Source organism: Hydra vulgaris, chromosome 11 (assembly GCF_038396675.1).
Source record: "Hydra vulgaris chromosome 11, alternate assembly HydraT2T_AEP".
Taxonomy (NCBI): Eukaryota; Metazoa; Cnidaria; class Hydrozoa; order Anthoathecata; family Hydridae; genus Hydra; species Hydra vulgaris.
The window spans coordinates 39,994,276-40,002,500 of record NC_088930.1 but is presented as its reverse complement, the minus strand read 5'-3'; the positions used below and the strand labels follow the sequence as shown (position 1 = coordinate 40,002,500).

Genomic DNA, 8,225 nt, shown 5'->3' with positions numbered 1-8,225 from the left:
GTATCTACACACACTTTAAAGTGTGTTTTTAAAGCACACACATTGAAGTGAGTAATGTTAAACAGCAGTATACAAATATAATATTTATTTAAATGCTCTCTTAGAGTCCCTAATTTTAAATGTTCACCATAACTTTGAATAAAGAAACACTTTTCCTACAATCACACCTATAAAATGATGCCACATTATGGTAATATATGCTAGTTTGGGGTAGAGGTCTGAGAGAAATCTACCACTACCCATAATTATGGGTGCACATTATTCCACTCTGGCCAAAACTGTTCACCACAACTAGATCTACTAAAAGATATCAAATAATCAGTAAAGTCTTGCCAACTTTCTAATAAAATATTATTGGTCATTTATTCTTGAATTCCAAATTATAAATAAACATATTTCCATTGAACCACAAATATTCTCACGACAAGACCGACAAAACAATATGAAAAGTGAATCTTTTGCAGCAACTTGAACCTTGACTTTTTTTAATATTTAAAGAAACAATCTGACCGTAGGTTGTTCTGATTATGAGATTTTTTTAAATATCATTTTTCAATTAATGCTCATGTTTTTTAGAATGTTTTCTAACATTTTAAAGAATCTTTAAACACATAAGTTCTTACATGTTTCTTACAGAGATATTTGCTCAGACTATTTTAGCATTTTTTATATTGAGTTTGTTTTTACAAGTTTTATAGGCCTTTCTCTTTTGAAACTATAAAAGTTGTGTCTCTTATTTTAGTTGTGTTGTTCTCTTATTAACAAATTACAACCTACTATATAACAAAATTATACAGAAAAAAATTGTCTAAAAAATAAAAAAGTTAAATTTTTAAAAAGTAGATCTCACGATCTACTTTTTTTAAAAATGCTTAGTTTCCTCAAGTTTATGTCTTATTCAAGATCAAAAAATGATTTTTTAAATTATGTGAAATTTAACAATTAATATATTGTCAATATTATTATTTTAACTTAAAAAAATAAGTACTATAGAAATAATGCACCAGAAGATGGAGTGGAGATGTGTAACGCATTGGTCTTCTTTTAGAACATCTTTTTTATCAAAAGATTAAACATCATGACCATTTTTTTTTTAATTTTTTATCAGATTTTTTTGATTTCAATGGGATTTTGTTTATTTTAATCTGATTTTTTTAAATTTATATCTGATTTTTTGATTTTATTTTATTCAAATTTTTATATAATTTAATCTTAATAACATAACAATTCTATATCAGGGTTCAAAAATATTATGTATAAAAATATAGCTAAAATATATTATATGCATATATATTCTAATAAATATATACATTAACATTTCAAAAAATATGGACATTAAGATTTTTTTTTTAATAATTTGTTACTATTATATTTCTCACTGACATTAAACTCTCGGTCTCATATTTATTAACAAATTACAACTTACTATATAACAAAATTATACAGAAAACTTGTCTAAAAAATAAAAATGTTAAAGCTATAAAACTAATTTTAAAAAAGTTTAGAAACTTGAAGTAGCACTATGAAATCAAGTATTTTTTCAAAGAAACATAAATTTACTATATAATAACTTATGTTAAAGAAACATACATATAAGATCTTTGTTATTGTTTTATTTCATAATAACTTATGTTAAAGAAACATACATATAAGATCTTTTCTTTCTGTTTATTCATAATAACTTATCTTAAAGAAACATACATATAAGATCTTTGTTATTGTTTTATTTCATAATAACTTATGTTAAAGAAACATACATATAAGATCTTTGTTATTGTTTTATTTCATAATAACTTATGTTAAAGAAACATACATATAAGATCTTTGTTATTGTTTTATTTCATAATAGTATCAAGTAAAGTAGTAAAAACATTTGCTAAGAATGTTTTAAAACCTAAAATTTTTGACGTTATTGGGATTTACTTTGACTACAAAAAAGATTTAACAATATCTGTTATCATTTATGTACATTTAAAAAGCAAGACATTTTAGTGTAGTTAGTAGGTAAAATTTTTATTATTTCTTTAAGTATTTTTTACAAAACATTTTCTTTTTTAATTAGTCTCATTGCATTTCCTAAATGTCATTGATGTGGTCTTAAACTTTTGAACTGATTTCTTTTTAGTCTTCACTTTTTTCATCCGCTTTTTAAGGAAACTATATATAATTAATATTTATTTTTACAATATAATAATATAGTATATAATAAGTAGGTTTAATATACTACAATTTATATATCAATATTTTTATTTTTATATTTACTAAAATGGTATAAAATCATTTTTTTAATGTTGTTTAAAGGGGTTGGTGCTGCTAGAGTACGAGATTTATTTTCTCAAGCTGACGCAAAATGTCTCCATGTATTGTGTATATAATAAAAATGATGCCATTGGAAGAGCAAGGACTGCAGTTATTTTTTATAAATGTTTATTCTTTGTAATATTTTAGCCTAGATTATTAATTCCTCTAGGTAATGTTACTTAGTTTTGTATTTTTATATTTACACATAGGTATGGTTCTTTATCAATTAATTTGGTGTTTCTTTTAAAAATTAAATAACATATTTTTATATTCTTTATCTGTTGTATTTAACATTTCTCTTGGCTGAACTGAGCATCACTGGAGTCACCATTGTAGTTATGATCATCATATTGTAACATCATCATCATATAGCATTTCTACAAAATGACAGTAAATATTGATATTTAACAGTGTCTGTTAAGGGGAAATCTTTTGTTCCACCTCTCTTGCATGATTTTGTTACCTCACCTTAAGATAAAGCTGAATTGTTTGCTAAGAACCTCATCATTCTCATCTCTTGATTCCAATAATCACATCCTCTTGTTATAGCTGACAAACAGATTTGATCCATACTTATCATGGAGAAAACAAATACAAAAAATCCACTAAAAAGTATACAAAAAGTCATAAAAACTTAATGAAAGTTACTAAAACTTATGTAACACTTTGTATATTTACCTTTATAAATAAAAAAAACAATTAATTCAAGTTAAGCATATCTAATGATGTAAAATAGAAACTCTTAAATGTTTAAATGGAGAGGAGCTATTAGTAAAAAGGAAGCCAGTTATTTAACAAAATTTATTTATCATAAAAAGCATAAATTGTTAACAAAAAAGAACAGAGTATACATATTTTAAACAAACTTACTCAAAAAGTAACAGTATATAGATATTTAATGAAATTGTCAGATATATGCCCCAAAATAACCGAACTTCATATTTAAATCATTTAACATGCAGCGCCATCCATTGATAATTTGCAGCATGAAAAGATACATTCATCCTCTTTCAAACGTACCTACATTCATGTAAATCGGATAGACAGATGTGAAAGTTACAGCCATTTCAATAAAAGAAAAACTCGTCCTAAATGTTACAAAACAAAAATGGAACAAAGAGCGAATATAAAATTTTGTGTTAAACTTGAAAAAAAATTCGCTGAGACATACGAGTATTGATGAAAAAAGTTTATGGTGATGATTGTATGAGTCGTACTCAAGTTTATACGTGGTTTACATAATTTAAAAATGATCGCGAGAGGGATTTAAATGGCGATCTGAGGCCAGGTCATCCAGAAGCTAGTAATCGTGCTGAATTGGTGGAAAAAGTCCGTGAAATCATTGGTATCGATGCAAATTTTTCTACGAGAATGTTGGCTGAGGATCAAATACAAGTAAAATGAGAATTTTAACTCAAGATTTGGGTAAAAGAAAGGTATGTGCGCGTTTTGTTCCACATAAATTAAATGAAGACCAAAAAAGTCAGCCGTGTGGAGCAAAGACATTGTTGAAGCTGTTGAAAACGATCCAGACTTTCTTGATTCGATCATAACTGGTGATGAGTCATGGTACTTTAAATATGACCCTGAAACTAAGCGTCTCTGAATGGAACTCCAAAGGCGAGCCAAAACCAAAAAATATGCATTTCCAGAAGTCTCGAATCAAGACAATGTTGATTACTTTTTATGATTGGATTATGTCCACAAGTACAGAAGGTCAAACTGTTAATGGAGAATACTATTTAGGCGTTTTAGATCGTTTGTGGAAAAGAATTAGTCGTGTTAGACCTGAATATACAGCAGGGCAACAACTGTTTTATTGCACGACAATGCACCACCTCACGACCAAAAAAGTGAACGAATTTTGATGAAAAAATGGATTTCTCTCATCAACCACCCTCCATATTTGCCTGATCTATCACCATGTGACTATTTTCTATTTTCCAAAACTGAAAACCAAAGGAGCATGTTAATATCCCAGCCATTCAAGCAGCTGTAACCGTGATGCTGAAGAACATTCCTATAAATGACATAAAAAAATCTATGCATGCGGTTGATCGTGCTAAACATTGTATTGAGTCTGATGGAACCTACTTTAATAAATAATAACTTTCAATGATAATATAATGTGTGTTTTATTTTATATCCAGAAAACCATATTTGGGACACACCGTGTATATCTTTTCAATAAAATTTACTTAAAATTATAAATATAAAAAAAATTATAGATATTAGAAACTATATCTTTTCAACATTTCTTATAAACACATTATTTCAACAATATTTTTTTAACACATTTTATGACTACACTAACTACAAACAGATTTAATTTATGTGTTTCATCATGACAGGACACCACTTAACTTGCACAAACAATCTTGCTCTAGACAAAGCCAAGTTACATTATAACAAAGTACACCACTTAGCTAGCAAGGTCAACACTCTTGCTGTAAACTAAGCTAAGTCACAACGATTTGAAACCATGCAAACAACATAATAATCACTTACAAACTACAAACACATAACATAACACATCACAAAGACATTAGAAACACTTCATATATAAAAGATATTTACACATTTACAAAATATAAACCCATATATTTTTCCTAAAAATTATTAGTTTTGCATAAATTCAAAGGTTGGGTGTTGTAAGTTTTTATCTTCATCTGGTATCAATCCCCATGACACCCCTGTCCTAGGTACTGTGCTCAAATTATTTCTTTAGCACTCAGCAGCCATTATTTGTGTTTTGGAGTTAAAGAGTTAAGAAGGGTTGAAACACAGTTATAAAAAGAAATGAGTGTTATAGACACCACTCAACCTGTTTCTCTGGCCAGCTTAAGTTTAAGAAAACTATTATTCAAAAGATTTTCTTTTAGAGTTTTAGAGTTTAGGTTTGACAGTGAGTTCAATAAAATAAATCAAATAAAAATCTGCGAAAAAAAAAAAAAAAACAGTTAGCCTCTCTGACTGTAGTAGCCCCTAGTTCTCCTCTCCCTCCCCCTCCCCCTCCTTCCTCCCTTTCCTCTTTCCCCGTAATGAAAAACGCATCAAGTGTTTTTTTTTGTTTGTTTTCTCTTAACAACTGGCACCTCTTTGCATCTTTGATTTATATTAATATTAATGTTCCTTTTCTGGGAAAATAATCTTATTAATAACAAAAAAAACACATTAAAATCCATGATTGTACGTATTTTATGCAAAGAAAATTAACATAAGGTAAATTTTGGCCAAAACATTTCTAGGAGAAGTTTAAAGAAGAATCAGATAAATCACTTTAGAAACAAAAATGAACTAAAAAGCTAAGAATAGCTACAAAAAAGTTCAATTGTAGCCACAAAATTATTGAGAAAAATTGAATAAATTAAGCAGCTTTAAATATCATGCTATAAGCAAACTAAGATTGCAGAACTTTATGATGATTTTGTGGTTTAGTTCAAGGTAGTTTTTACAAAAAAAAAAGTAGAAAGCACATAGACTTGACCTTGGAAGACCAAATAAACTTGACCAGATATTTTGGCAGAGTTAAATGACTTTTTTTTACTAATAATAGTGATATTTGATGTTTTTATAGACAAGGTGGCAACAGTGAACAAAGTACCTTAAATCAACTACTTGTTGAAATGGATGGTATCGGGGGGAGAGGGAGTCATTATGTCTGGCCTCAACAAATAGACCTGATATTCTTGACCAGGTTTAGTTTTTTATTTTTATGTTAAGAATTTTATTCTTATGTGTTATTGGAACATATTTAGCATTTATCTTTACAGGCTTTGATGCGTCCTGGTCGCTTTGATCGAACCATTACAATTGATTTACCTACACTTGTTGAGCGTAAAGACATTTTTGAAATCTATTTAAGTGATTTAAAGTTAGGGAGTTCATTAACTAAATACTCTGAGAGATTTAGCAGAACTCACTCCTGGAAAAAGCGGCAAGTATTGTTTTTTAGTTTTGGTTTAAAGCAGGTTATGTAATTAATATTATAATTATGAATATAGTTATGATATTAAATTATAATTATTATGGTCGATAACTCTGCTTATTATATTTTTTATAAATTATAAATTTTTAAAAAGTAATAGTTATATTAATCCGAGTTGTAAATTAAACTTAAATAATTATGAAATTATACTAAAATTTTTATATGAAATTTTCATTAAGACTTTATAGTTAATTTTCTATAAACAACTTTCACAATTTTAAAATTTATAAAATATTGTTTAATAATGAAATAAATGTGAATATCAATAATCTTGATAATGTAATTTTCATTTTTTTGAGTAATATTTGTTTACTTTTTATTTACATTTATAACTAAGAGTTTTCAACTTATTTTTGATAAAAATTGCTTTTTAAAACTTTTTGAATTTTGTAGGAGCTGATATAGCAAACATTTGTAATAGAGTTGCATGCAGCTCGGTTAAATGAAAAATGTGTGGACTCTGCAAATTTTGAGTATATTGTCAACGTGTAATTGCAGGTTCTTTTTACTTTTATTTTATAGTTATTAACAAATATTTTTTTAATTTACTAAGTTTAATCATTACATAAATAAAATTTGAATATTGTTATTGATTCTGTTACAAAATATTTTTATTTATTATTTAATGTATTTTATTTGTTTAATATCTTAAAATAAAATGTTGTAAATTTTTCCATTTTTTGTTGCTACAATAAATGATGTATAAAAATTAAGAAATTAGAAAAATAAATATTTATAAAATTTTTTATATCTGTTCGTTTATTAAGGGTAAAGAAGGCCGCCGTCAATGAGACTACTCATTTTGTTTTTAATTGTTACTTTTAAATTTTAAATTTTGAGTTCAATAACTCTGAATAACAAACCTTGATTAAAATAACAAGCTTTTTTCCAGCCTTTAAAATGGAGAAACAAGTTTTTTTATCTTAAATGTCTTTTTATTAATGTTAGGTTTGGAAATGTTAAAATGTTTCAAAACATTTTTCTTTTGCATTATATTGTCTCAATGCAATGTGTTATCTAAAATATATTGTCTCTATGTACAAAGATATTGTTTAAAACATTGTCACTATGTATATATTTAAAATCTATTGTTTGTAAGCAATATATTGCAAGAGAGCTATACTAAGGTTTATTACAACAATTTTATTCTTTAACTCAGTTTTATGCTTTGGAGAACAGTTTACGAAGATTTGAGTTTAACATTTAAGTTTAAAAAAATAGTAATGTTCACGAAATTAAAATTTTATGTCAGGTAAAACCAGTTTTTTAAAAACATGTTACTGAAAAAGAGTTAATTGAGAAACCTGTGATAAACTTAACATAAATATTATATAAATATACTTATATGAATTTATATAAATATATTATAGTTTTCTAACACATTCTATGCTTCATTCTTTGCCAAAGAAGTTATTGTCTATTAAAAAGTAAAAGTCTATCATGGAGTTTTTTATTTTTTTTGATGGTTAATAAAGGATACATGTATATATCTAGGGTGTCCCAGAAAAAACAACATTTTTGAAAAATATATGCAGAGACCCCCTTAATGTGTTCGATCTAATACAAAAACACTAGATTTAAAATTTTTTTAAATAAAAAAATATTTTAAGGGGTCCCTCAAGACCCTCGAATATTTAATGGGTCCTTAATATTTAATGTCAACCTGGTACTCAAATGAAACAAAATTATATAAAAATTTCAAAAATAATATTTAATTTTGAAAAATTTTAACTTATTTATCAAAATTGTCATAAAAATACATAAAAAATGCATTTTTTTGTTTTTTGTTAAAAAACGTAATTTTTCATGTAATAAAACCAAAAATAACAATTATTATTTGAAATCTATATTATTTTTGAAATTTTTATATAAGTTCGCTTCATTTGAGTACCAGGTTGACATATTTTTGAAAAATTTTTTTTTTGAAAATATTAGG

At 26.2% G+C, this 8,225-nt stretch overlaps 1 long non-coding RNA gene across 1 annotated transcript; it reads left to right on the top strand.

Moving 5' to 3' along the window:
- The first annotated feature begins 5,961 nt into the window (after positions 1-5,961).
- Positions 5,962-6,708, top strand: LOC136087641 (uncharacterized). The gene is made up of 3 exons (XR_010641959.1): positions 5,962-5,998; positions 6,075-6,238; positions 6,683-6,708. It is a non-coding gene; the product is annotated as an uncharacterized LOC136087641 (long non-coding RNA).
- Positions 6,709-8,225: the final 1,517 nt, after the last annotated feature.